Here is a 14,341-nt window from a genome sequence, read left to right on the forward strand (position 1 = left end):
CATTAGGAATTCTCAAAGTGAGTCAGTTCAATGGTCATATCTCTATATGCACCATCTATATATATAATTTAATAAATGAGATCTATTAATCTTCATGCAATGAAGACCATCATATATATATTGATCTTTCCGGATTATTAATGTCCTTTTTAATAATCCTATGACCAAGAACAATTTAGATTAAATTATAAAAGATTTATCTCTCAATATTGTGATCACTATCACAATGATAAATCTCTAAATTTAATCAAGGACATTATTATATTAACATTTTAATATAATAGCGATAACAAATTATTTAAAACATGATTGATTGGATTGTGGTCATACTCCTTATTCCCAACAATCTCCCACTTGCACGAGAGCCAATCATGATAGATTGGATCTTGGGCATACTATTATCTCAATAATGTTAATATCATTTTTTATTAAAAAATATATAATTGTCTAACATTGTTCTCAATCGGTGGTTCAATTCAAGAGTTCTCACTCCGTAAGTATTCATGATATTAATTAGGGATTTTTTTATTTAAATTAAATAAATATATAAATTGGAGGTTATTCTATAAAAGCTTATTCTGTCATTTGGATAATGTTGATTTGGGTTGCCTTGGTGATGTGCTTCTTCCTTCTCTGAATGAGGAAGCTTGCAATAATCTTACGGCACCAGTTATTATGGAGAAAGTCAGAATAGTTGCTTTTCACATGAACTCTTTTAAAGCTCCGGATCCTGATGGGTTTCAAGATTTCTTCTTCAAAGAATATTAGGAGATCATTGGTCTTGATGTTTGGAAGATGGTTAAGCAGGCATTCTTCGGTGTTACTCTTGATCCGAGAATGTTGAAGACTTTACTGGTTCTTATTCCAAAGGTTGAATCGCCGGTATCTATGAAAGATTTCAGGCTGATTAGTCTCTGCAATGTAGTTTACAAGATCATCACGAAGGTCATTGTTAATAGGCTTGTCCTCATCTTGCGGAGATTGTTGGCCCGCTTCAAGGAGGATTTATTCTGGGATGAAGAACTCCTGACAACATCATTATTGCTCAAGAAGTCCTCCACTTTATGAAGAAGACTAAATCAAAGAAAGGCACACTGGTCTTTAAGATTGATCTGGATAAAGCTTATGACAGAGTTGACTGGAGGTTTTTAGCTCATACCATTAAGAGCTTTGGTTTTCCTATTCCTACAATTAATTTGATTATGAATTGTGTCACTACTTCTTCTTTATCTATTATTTGGAATGGGAATCGTCTGAATAGCTTTACTCCTAGCTGAGGTCTTAGACAAGGAGACCCTATGTCACCCTATCTTTTTGTGTTGTGTATGGAGCGACTGTCATGCTTTATTAGTCATCAGGTTGAGTTGGGCTTGTGGGAGTCAATTGCTATTTCTAGAGGGGGACCAAGAATATCCCACTTAATATTTGTGGATGACTTGCTTCTATTTTGTAAAGCTACAAAAAGACAAGTGCAAAATGTGATGTTGGTTTTAGAGACTTTTTACAAAGCATCTAGAATGAAGATTAATGTGGAGAAGTCTAAAGCTTTGCTCCAAGAATGTCTCTACAACAAGGAAATAGGTTTTCACTGGGGTATCCTCTATCAGATTTGTCCAGGACTTGGGCAAGTATCTTGGAGTTACCCTTAGCCATTCTAGGGTGACTCGTTCATCTTTCAATGGTGTCCTAGATAAGATTCGGAGTAGGCTAGCAAGCTGGAAAGGGAGTTTACTCAATCGGGCTGGTAGACTCTACTTGGTTAATTCTGTTGCAACTGCTATTCCCACGTACCAGATGCAGGTCTCTATTTTTCCCAAAGGAATCATTAGTAAATTGGAGTCTATGATGAGGAATTTTCTTTGGAAAGGACAAGTTGATGGAAGAGGATTGAATCTTGTTAGTAGGAAGGTACTGGTTACTCCAAAAAAAATGGAAGTTTGGGGATTAGAGATCCTTATTGTGTAAATATTACTCTTCTTGGGAAGCTAGTTTGGACTTTTTTCCAGCAGCCAAACAAGTTATGGGTCCAATTATTGGATGCCAAATACCGATCATCTCTATATGACTGTTTTAGTTATCCTAAGACCAAGGACTCTCCCATTTGGAGGTGTCTTTGCAAGGCTTGGGAAGTGTTGAAGGATGGGTTTGCTTGGTGTATTGGAGATTTGAACCAAAATTCTTTTTTCTAGCTGGACGAGAGAAGGACGGTTATCTAATGAGATGGATTATGTTCACATTTCTGATTCAAATCTCCAGATACAGGATATTTGGTTGGTTGGTAGGTGGCATTTGGATACTCTTTATTCTCCTTTATCTCAAAATCTGAAAGGTATTATTCTCTCTTACAATCCAGATGAACAAGCAGGTCCGGAAGTGGGATGGTATTGGTGTGGGTCTGCTGCCAAAGTCTATGACTCACGCAATGGTTACGTGTGGTTGTCTAAGCATCTGTTTGGTTGGGAGGAGCGGGAGAATTGGCTTTGGCTTTGACGTCATCTTGTTCCGAAAAAGCATAAGTTTTTGGCTTGGTTGTGTCTTAAGGAGGCTCTTCCTACTGCAAGTTTTCGCTTTAGAAGAAGGATGTCGTCATCGGATAGGTGTCCAACATGTCTTTCTAACCAGGAATCAGTTTTACATTGTATTCGGGATTGTCCAAAAGCTCAGCTTGTCTGGCATAGGTTGGATATTTCTTGTCCTCCTTTGGATTTGAAGAACTGGTTCTTGTATCATAGCAGAGAGCATCCGTTCAAGTTTTTTCGGGACTTTGGTGGATATGGCGAGTAAGGAATAATGACCTCTTTAATCCTCATGAAACTTGGCCTCCGGAAAAAGTTATTTGTCTGGCATTAACTTCGGAAAAGGAGCTTAGGAATATTTTTGAATTACAACATATGTCCCTTCCCTCTACTCTAAATGATTTTTGGAATCCCCATCCATTGGTAGTTTTAAGATTAATTGTGATGCTAGTTATTTTAGTTCGGATGATAGTGTTGGTTTTGCTTGTGTTATTAGAGATTGTAATGGGAGTTGGCACATGGGGTGTTTGGGAATGATTAAGAGTAATAGTATTCTTCAAGGAGAATTGTTTCCTATTTGGAGAGGATATCTCTTAGTTTGGGATGCGGGTCAATGAGATGTTATTTGTGAGACGGATTGTGTGGAAGCATTTAATCTTGTTAGTCAAGATGGTTTTGGGTTTATTGATCCATTGGTACTCAAAATAAGAGATATCATGCATTGGAATTGGTGTGTTGACTTTCGTTTGATTATGAGAGATGCAAACACGGTGGCAGATACTATGGCAAAGATGGTGATGAAGTTACAACTTTCGCATGTAGAGCTTCTTTCACCTTGGGAGAAGTTTAAGAGTAGTCTAAAACGGGACTGTCCCTTTATTTAAGCAATTCCTTGTTTTGTTTTTTTTTCTTTGTTTAATTTGTTTCAGTCACCAAAAAAAATAAATAAATATATAAATTACGAAAATATAATGTGATGTATTTATAAAAATAGTATTCAACTCTTACACATTTTGGATATTGAGAGATAAGTTAAAAATTAAACATATCTCAACGTCTGAAATTTTGTTCTGTGATCGGACAATGCCAAAACATATCTTGAGTGTATTTGGAATATGTGTTATTATAGAGATCGGAGACTGAGCACTTGAGATATATGGCAACTTAAAAAGGGGTCTTAGTACTTGAGATATGTATGTATAATTTGGATGATTTGGATCCAACATCCAAGATATCGTCAGACGCATATATAAAGTTACAGCAATCGAGATTGATGTGCATTTGAATAGCTTTTAAGAATTTTGTTAGTTTCTAAAAGCATGGTTCTGAAAACCGGACCGGACCGGCCGGTTCAACCGGAAAAACCGGAAACAGGTCAGTTAACCGGTCCGGGTAAGCTCAAAAACCGGCTAGCAAAAAACCAGTAAAAAACCGGTCGAACCGGCCGGTTAACCGATAAACCGGTCGAACCGGCCAATTTTTTAACGGTTTTTTAACGGTTTTTTATTAAATTAATATATTTAAAATTATTTTTAGCTTTTTTAATAATTTTATTTAATATTTAATTAAACCGGTTGAACCCCGGTTGAACTCCGGTCGAACCATTGAACCATTGAACCAGTAACCTCACCGGTTCATTGACCGGTCCGGTTCTCGCAACCTTGTCTAAAAGCTTAAGTTTGAGTTTCTTGAGTAAATATGACCCCTAAGAATATGTCTGTGATGGAGACATCAACAGACTGAAAGATGTTTAGGATTTAGTAACTTAGTCAATGTGGTAGGACTTAGTGACTAGACAAATTAAAGTTAGGCAATTTATATATATATTTAGTTAGGTATAGTATGACTTGATATTTTGTATAATTAATTGTAACTATTTGTACTTTAAATTAAATAAATAAAATAGGTAACTATTAATTAATACGTTAGTAAAATTAATAGGTAATTAATTGACGTCATGCCCAAATGTGACAGTCAGGTTAAAATAGTGTAACATGAATGATTTAATCTTTTATATTTTGCTTGATAGTCTGATCTTTAGTAAGTGCTATGAATATTAGCAATACAAATTATATTTGTACTATATCTGTTATATTTATTATCGATATTTATCTACTTGGTTTAGAATTTTTAGTAATGATTAAACACAATTAATGATTTAGACGGATTAATATGCGGGGGTAAATGTTATGGATATTGCAGAGACTACGGTTACTATTGCCATGCCGTGTGACCCTGGGTATCCTCTCGTCGGACAGCCTATTGCCTTATATTAGGGAGGTGGGATTTGGGCATGTAGTAGAGTTGAGGGATTTTATGTTTGACAATTCTTTGATCTCAGCATTTGTCGAGTGGTGGAAGCCCGAGATCCATAGGTTCTACCTTCAATGGGATGAGGTCAGTATTACGCTCCAGGATGTTGCCTATTACATTGGTCTGCGCACTAATGCAGAGCCAATTGGGAATTGTACCAGAGATTGTGATAACATGGACGCCCCACGTGGGAGTGGGTTGAGAATTTACTTAGCGCCAGGCCGCCACCATAGTCAAAGGGAGGAAAACAGATTTTTGGGGTAAGGATGACTTGGCCGAGGGACATGGTTTCATACATTCCAACTAGGGCAGCCCCGGATACACTCTATTAGTATGTCCGGTGCTACTTCATGATGCTTATCGGGGAATTTCTGTTCACGGACAAGTCTGCTACACTTGTCCCTTCGAGATGGTTGCCGTAGCTGCACATGCTGCCAGGGCGTGTCGACATGAGTAATGTAACAACTGGAATAGACCGCAGTCTCATGTACGCGCGTTAAGACGAATGCAATATGAAGTTTGAGACCATCCATCCACTGGCTCCACTTCCTTGACATTGAATACGGATGCCCTACAACTCACAGTGGATAACTCGCATCATCGACAGGCTCTCTATGTTCTTCTTTGTAGCTGCCAATAGCCGCTGTGAGTATATCTGTCCACCCTGTAACTAAGCATGTGCTTCGCAACCTTTACGCACAAATAGCTGTTGCAACCTCTCATACGTTGCCCTAACTATCGCTGCCATCATCCTTCTAATATTTCTTCTAACTGCTTTACTTAAAGAGCTATCATCAACAGTATCCGCAGATGATTATTGTCCACCTAACTAAACTAGGTAAACAAATAATTCCAATAGATAGACATTTATCCAACGGTTGTGCCACACACTTATAAGACATATGTCCTCGTCATCACATACCTGATACTTATATCAAAAAATATAAAATATTCTCAAAACCTCGACTATATTAAAAAAATACAAAAACAAGAATCACAACATCTACAATATACTTTTTTGTAAAACAAAATGTTATCTACTTCGGTCGGATATCGGTAGTAAATTTCTTTCACTCTTTTTGTGTGTTGTTGTCCAATAGAGTGCAATATTAAATTTTTTAACATTGTTAAACTGTTGATTTTGGCTGTCATGTATGCAATCACTGGTTGAGCATATCTAAATACGATAGAACCTTCTTCATCATACTTTATTTTATCATCATAATGAATGGATAACAACGAAATTCTAGACATTATGAAGAGTTAATCAAGAAGATGAGGAATATCAAAGAAAATAATGAGCAACTCGAATTGAGATTGTGTGAGTATTTATAGAGGAAAAATTTAGAAATTTACCGAGAAATGAAAAATTCCATATAACTCATAAAGTTTATTAGGGGTACGGCAAACTTTATATAAGTCATAGAGTTTGTCGGGAGTGCAGTAAATTTCCTTTAAATACCAAAAAAAATTATATTCCAAAATTAAAAATTCAGATATTTTTTTGAGAAATAATTTTTTTAATTTTATAGTAAAAAAAATCTTTAATTTTAAATTACGGAATAAAAGTTCAACGATTAAATAGAAGCAATTGAAATTTTTAAAACGAATTTAAGACTCAAGACAAACTTTAGAAGCCGATTTAAGTATTAGCTCGAGATTCCGTCATTTTTATTTTTTATGAAAAATATTGTATTAAAGTGATTCTCAAATAAGAAGTATACGTTTTAATTTAGGGTTACTATGACTAGTATCAATGTGATTTTTATTTTTAAAAAAATACTGAATGTAGTAAATACTAATTTTGCCTTCATTGTTCATATTTTATCTAAATTTTATGATTATTGTGTGGTTTTAATTTTATCTATGATATTTTAATATATTTTAATTATACTTTTAATAAATTAAATAACATATAATGTGACAATCTTATTTGATGTTATAATATATTTAAATTATACTTTTAAGGTGGACAATATATATGCTAATATAATCTTACTTTGACCTATCACGATATCTCAATATATAATTGTCATTTAATTCCATTAATAGTATTAATTCTTAAAAACATATTTAAAATATATCTAAAGTATTAGAAATGAAATTGAAACAAATTATATGTTATATTAAAAGTATTTTTAAAGCTATTTAAAAACTTTATGCACACAGAAAATATACTTTACTTTTAAAATTATTAGCATATTTCTATTTTTTTTTCTTCTAATTATTCAGTTCGTTGGTAAGAATAACTTGTGGTAACCTTAAGTTTATCGCACCAAATTAAAAGAAAGAAAAATATAACTCACAACTAGAAAATGGATAAATACAGACAGATTTACAAACAGATTTAGTCTTATTATAGATGGATTTTTGATTACTGACGAAATTACCGACGAATTTTGTCTCTCTGTAAAAGCTCTGTCAGAAATTATTTACCGACGGATTTTTTTCCGTTGAAAAATTACCAACGGATTTTTACTAGTTATCGACGGATTTTCCCTCTGTAAATTCTCTCTCCATTTCCTGAAGGCGACAAACTTACAGACGGATTTTTCGTCTGTAATTACAGGCGGATTTTCAGACGGATTTTCTGTCTGTAATTACAGACGAATTTTCAGGCGGATTTTCAGACGGATTTTCCGTCTGTAATTACAGACAGATTTTCAGACGGATTTTCCGTCTGTAATTACAGGCGAATTTTCCGACAGATTTTCTGTCTGTAATTACAGACGGATTTTTCGACAGATTTTTCGTCTGTAATTTAAACTTTGGAAAATCATACTTACAGACAGAAAATCCGTCTGTAAATCCGTCTGTAAGGTAAAATGCAATTTTTTTTACTTTTTCTAATTACAAAATAAACTTGTTTTCATACAAAATAAATATAAATTTTTATCTAATTTATATTCGAATAATTACAATATTTCAAAAAATAAACAAATTCATCGTATTAAAAATAAACAATATTTACAATAAATTATTCAATATGAATTGAAGATACAGCTGAAGTGATTTCATTTGTTCTAGGGTCAGCACTTTCTAAAGAAACGCCACAAGGATCTTCTTTAACCGGAAGGGCAAGAACATTGAGTGAGCTCCTAAAGTTTCCTATTTATTTAAAGCATCTAAAGTTTCCTCTTTAAGATCATTACTAGCTGTAATACTAGTCTTCCCAAAGCCAGACACCGCGAATTCCTTTTCAATTAAGCAAAAGATCTTCCTGGCTTGACAAGACAAATAGGCAAGGTCACCAGAGTCCAGTCTAATGCCAACTGCTTTGTATCTGCACCACAAAGCAACTAATATTTTATTTTAGGGGGTTGAGGATGCTTAGACACTATTCGAAAGCCAAAATCAGTCTGCAATCCTTAAAGTGAAAACAAGGAATGCTTAGAAACTAATCAAAGCCAAAACAAATCTGCAATCCTTAAATCAGAAACAAGAAACACCAAGGCATAATAGAACATATTAGCTAATAATGAAGGAAGTAATTCATGGAAGGAAAATAAGAAACGAATAACAAAATTGTGTGTCCAGATTAATCAAAATTAACAGGGAAAACTAACAAACCACAATATGAAACTTCTAACCAAGTATTGACAATAAAAATGAAGGGGAGGAATAATCAACTTCGGACAAACCCTAACTCATTGAAAGCTAATGCAACTGCACAGAAGTTAGGGATTCCACTTTGTATGACCTGCCAAGAAATGCAAAGGTGATTATATGGAGAAACATCTAAGCTAAACTAAACCAGAAGTAATTCAGAACAGCGAGATTTGCACACAAGGATGGAACATTGCTGGCCAAAGAAATGTTGAGAGATTATCATTCCTATTTCCTGTTAGCAGGAAATAGAGATTTACTAAGAAAATATTAAATACTTACATCATAAGTGTCTACAAGGGCAAGAAAGTTATTAGGAAATGCCAATGCATATGATATGAATGCTGACAGCTCACTTTGGTTGGTCTCAGCAAAAACACCCCATAATGATTTTGAGCGCTGCAGGGTGGGAATACAACACACATTATACACTCCAGGGTGGGAACAACCGAACAAGTATTTAGAAGGGAAGAAATAGAGATATTTAAGAGGGAGAACCAATAGTTATGGTGATGCTTAACCAAATAAAGATACAGGTCTGCAAAGATAACTCAGAACACAACAATTAGAAAATATTCAACTCGGCTTGTTAATCAAGTAACTCTAAATGACTCGCCTTATCAGTGCTGCAAAAACAATTGCGGAAAATAGAAAAATTAAGTTTGCAAAGACTTGCATGGTACCTGAATTTTTCTTAGCCATGCTTGAACCAAACTAACAAAATCTTTACATGTACTTTTACTAACTTTTTTACGAAGTGATTTGTCTTTAATCTCATCAAGGGTCTGCAAATCACAGGAAAAATAAAGCACTAAGCAAACATAGCATAAAGAAAGTGAATCAAGCTATAACAAAGTATAAGAATAATGATAACATAAAACCCATAAGGATATGAACAAACTCTAGAAAGAATCTATATCACTATAATCAGATGATCTATCTTATAATTTCAAGTTTCTCTAACAACTCTATTAGTGGTATCATATATAAAAGCTCACTTTTTACTCAAATTAGACCACCACATTTGTCACTTTTGAGCTACTTTTGAGTTGTCTATTAGTGATATCTAGTGATTATGTCACCATATGCCATAACTCTTTCACGCTTAACAGCTGCTTCTTCTCTCTGATGTATCCTTCCAACAATCTCCTCCATGGTTTCAGAACCACTACACCATTCAACCTGTAATTTGATACATTAACTGAATTGATTCAAACAAGTTCATGTCTCTAGAATAGTTACTTAAAAAGAAGAAAGCAAGTCCTTAAGTTACCTCCAGATCATGCAGCTTTGCCTCAAGTTTAAGCTAATTTTCTAGTTTTTTCTGCCTGATCCTGTCTTCAGTCACTATATAGATTCTTCGAGCTCTAATCTCAGTCTGTATCTTGCTCCATGAATGAAGGTAAGTTATAGCAGTATTGGCTTGCTTTTTAACCGAGTAACTCTGTGTTACAATCTGCAGTTTTATGATCCCTTTCAAGCGGCGTAGAGCCTTTCTAGCTTGAAAAGTTTAAAAGTCAGCATCCACAATAAATAAAGAAAAAACCAGCAGATGATATTCTCAAAGCTTTACCTTATAAGCCCGGAATGCAGTCTGGATTCTTGTTGCAGCAAAGTTTCAACTGACCCAATATTTTCAGCTTTAGCACCATTTGCTAAGTCACTAGAGTCTCTTCTTGTACAATCATTTGAGTTCAGTGCACTTAATTTCGTTGAAGCTAAAGTACCCTGTCTCAAGTTGTGACCACGTATGAAGATAGAATCATACTAGTTAGAATTTTCCCTCACATGATTTCAGGGGCATATTGCAGTTACAATTGCTTAACTATTATACAAGACTTCTAAACCAACTTTGGTTTTGAATTCCTGTCATCATAGTACTAAGATATATGGAAATCAATATGCAGAAACTAATTTGGTTTCTCAGTTCTCACCAAAGCATTTGAAAAGGTGATAGGGATTGCACTGTACCTTTCCTTTCTTGGGTTTTCTTTCTTTCGATTTTCTTGAAATTAATGTCTTAAACCAATCGCCTGAACCCATTCTTGATGTATGATAACTTATCTCAGATCAACATACTCCTGGGAGTATTTTTATAAATACAAGTCATTAGCATATTCCTGTGTATTGTTTGTATTCAGGTTCAGAAAAATTTTACAGCTCTCAAGACATGGAAAAAGTATGCATAAAAACATAACAGATGCTGAATTTTATCAGTATACTTTAAAAGATTAGAATAGCATAAATCACAGTTTCTTGTAATAAGCACAACCATTAACAACTAAACTATGAAACTAATACTTTGATCTAACAAACAGAACAACAAAAATACGGATCAAACAAGTGCTTGCAAAAGATATGGCATAAGTCAAGTATAAATACAATCACTAGATATCACAGGCTGCTTTCATTGCGAAGCCAATCGAATTTAGTGCTAATAAAATCAAAGTGACAATTATGTTAATATATTTAATCATCCATCACACAAAATTGAAAAGGACATATTCAGCAAAAATGAACACAAAGTTAGCGAACAATGTCAAATAGAAATATAGAATACATGAATTCACAAGCCATAAGCTACTTGAACAGAGCAGAACAGAACAGATTCAATGTTCGTCCAAGCAAATGATTCAAACGAAAAGTTTCGATTGCAGAAAAAAAATCAAAATCAGAGTAAACCCGCAGATTCGAACGAAGCACAAAAGTAGAGTATGATAAACCTAAAACTGGCACAGAAAAATTGAGCCCTAAGGTTTATCACAAAGAACAGAATCACAAAATCAGGATATATATACCTGAAATTTGAGATGGTTACGAGAAGAACTGAGAAAGCGAGATGAGATTAGATGGAAGAGGTGCCAGAGAGAGCAGATGCGATGAGAGCGGCGACAGAGAGAGCTCTCTGACGATGGGAGTAGACGCGACGAGAGCGGCGGCGGAGGGATCTCGTAGGACGCAAGGGATGACAGAGAGAGATTGTGTGATGCCACTACCAGAAAAAGGCCTATGGCCACGCTTTTTTCTTGCTACGCTTTAAAAGCGTGGCCAAAAGTGGTCAATGGCCACGCTTTTACGAGGGTGGCGATAGATTAGAGATTTGGCCACTTTTTTTTTTGCTACGCTTGAAAAGCGTAGCGAAAAGTGTCTACAGCCACGCTTTTATTAGGGTGACGATTGATTCGAGATTTGGCTACACTTTTTTTCGCCACACTTAAAAAGCGTAGCCATAGAGAGAAACAGGCACGCTTTTAAAGCGTGGCGATAGAGTTTCGTTATAGTGACATTTTAAAAGCGTGGCCGTTTCATACAACTCTTTTGGCACGCTTCAAAAGCGTGGCCAAAAAGGTTAAATTTTTTTTTTCAAAATAGTTATAATTAATTAATTACATTACACACCACGTTTGAAACTCTACCTCTCTCCTATCCTAAAACTCTTCTAACCCTTTGTATTCACCTTAAAATGAAAAACTCTTCCAAAGAACCCTAAACTCTCCGCGACCCCAGCAATCCGGAAAACATCGCCGGTGCTCCCTGTTCCGGCATACTAACCTAACACCCACAACACTCCCCTCCTTTCCCCTTACAATAGCGCCGCAGCCCCACTCCCCCTTTTCCCCTCTCTAGCGCACACAACACAATACACACATGCACCACCTCACCCACGCCGAAGAGGAGAGCTCGAGGAAGGAGACGCCGCCTTGCTGCCAGCTTCGTTGAAGACCAGCCCGCCGCCGCTGTCGACTCAAACCCGAGAGAGAGAGTGTGTGCGACGATGAGAGAGGAGGTGCTGTCACCAAACGCGTCGCAGCCGCTGGAGGAGCTTCGCTCTTCGTCGTCGCCGAGGAGGGGAAAGAGGAGCTGCTCCCGTCGCACCAGTCACCGTCGTGCTTCTTGGTTGCCGATGAAGGAGCCGCGAGAACCGTTGCCGTCGCGAAGGAGGGGGACGCGCGAGAGGGGAGCCGTCAGTGTTGTCGCCGTCACAGCTGTTGAGTAAATCTTTGTGCTTTTTCAGTAAACCTTCTATCATCATTTTACTGAAACCATCTTACAAAATTTTACTAATAGCAAGTTCAAAATGGGTCTACTAATTTTCATTGAATGTTATGTGCTGTCTGAATTTATGTTTTATTGTTGAATTTTTTGTAGTTCTCAGGAAATCCAAGGAAATCCAAGTTCTGGGTTGATTCTTTTCTGGTTCAGTAAGATGAGTTCTCAGGAAAAGCCTCTTGATTGATTTTTTATGTCTTATCTTTTTTATTTCCCTACTCTGACATATCTTTTGATTTGCATGATTAGGCTGCAAGGGAAACTGGTGCACTTCAAGAAGCAAAGGACAAACTTTAAGAAACGGTGGACTTTTTAAACCTGATGAAACCAATGCTCTGCAGGGTAAACTTGATGAAACCAATGCTTTGCTTGTCAAGGAGCGAGAGAATGTAGAGAAGGTTACCATCGAAGCAACTCCAGTTATCCAAGAAAAGGAGATTATTGTTGAAGACACTGCAAAGATTGATGCACTAACAGTGGAAGTTGAGAGGCTAAATGTAACCATGTTCAACATTTCAAATCTCTTACTATAGCAAAGATTGTATTTGTTCTATTTTATTATTAGTTATTATAGCAATTGGATATATCATGGAATTAATATATTTAGAGTGACAGATAATTAAAAGAGAATGGAAAAAGTAATTAGTATATAGTTATTACTTGTTTCAATTTATGTGGAGTTTAATATGGTGAATAATTAGGGATTAATTTGATTTAATTTGTGTGATTAAAGGACCCAGAATTTGGATGGTGAAGAATCTGAAGATGCATCACTTCTACTTTCTGTAGCTAAGGCATCACTTCTTTAATATTGATGGTTATATCTAGTTTATTAACTTACTATTTTATTGTCAAACTTTTTTTTTTTGGAGACTAAATTGTGAATGTGTTGAGATGCTAATTGTCCTTGCTATTTGATTTAGGTTTTGCATTAACGATCCTTGATTCTGGGGGATTGGGGGTTCTTAATCCTTTTTCATTTATATCAGTTTCATTTTGTGAAAAACTAAAGTAGACAACTAACTGAGACTTGGGCCAGATGCTTTACTGTGAATTCTTATCCAGATATGTATTACAGGTTTAGACACAATAGACAATACTAGTAATAGTTGAAAAGTACAAATTGGGAAAAGTACAAATTGTTTCAATTAAATACAAAGCTAATAGATAAGATACTCGTATTTATATGCCTAGGTGCGACGAGAAATCCCTTGAGAATTCATTTTGCTAATGTGCTATGGTCACTCGCGGATATAAAATAACAAAGTCACTTGATCCCGTTGCTGCAAGTCTCAGTAGTGATGCTTTAGCTAAAATTATTTATTCAAGGCTTTTTGACTGGTCATTTCTCTCTGTTATATGTTCTTTCTTTTAGGAGATATTCCTCACCTTTTTTTATTGAACTCATACAAATATCTCTTGTTCCAGGATTATGGACAAGGTTAACAATTCTATTGGGAAAGATCCAAATTCAAAGAACTTAATCGGAGTCTTAGATATATACAGATTTGAAAGTTTCAAGACGAACAGGTGCTTAACTAGCTAAGGAACCTAGATGCTCTGTGTGTGTGGATAATGATGTGAAACTTGATCAAGTTCTTAATTTCTTATGTGTGGATTCATATCATTAACTTTTTACTTAAAAAAAATTACACTCTACTAATTGTTCTTATGCAGTTTTGAGCAATTCTGTATCAATTTGACTAATGAGAAATTGCAACAGCATTTTAACCAGGTTTAAATCTGTCTTTTCTCCAAATTTAATCACTTGGTAAAATATTTCAATTGACTTAGCATTTGTACATGCAAGATAATGGAATTTGACATAGTTACTGTGTTAATTTAGTTGTATCATG

At 35.4% G+C, this 14,341-nt stretch overlaps 1 long non-coding RNA gene across 1 annotated transcript; it reads right to left on the minus strand.

Moving 5' to 3' along the window:
• Positions 1–9,529: 9,529 nt before the first annotated feature.
• LOC127745538 (uncharacterized) lies at positions 9,530–10,515 on the minus strand. The gene is made up of 3 exons (XR_008006715.1): positions 10,407–10,515; positions 9,709–10,163; positions 9,530–9,617 (listed from the first exon to the last, which is right to left on the minus strand). It is a non-coding gene; the product is annotated as an uncharacterized LOC127745538 (long non-coding RNA).
• Between the last annotated feature and the right edge of the window lie 3,826 nt (positions 10,516–14,341).

This window comes from Arachis duranensis, chromosome 1 (assembly GCF_000817695.3).
Source record: "Arachis duranensis cultivar V14167 chromosome 1, aradu.V14167.gnm2.J7QH, whole genome shotgun sequence".
Classification (NCBI taxonomy): Eukaryota; Viridiplantae; Streptophyta; class Magnoliopsida; order Fabales; family Fabaceae; genus Arachis; species Arachis duranensis.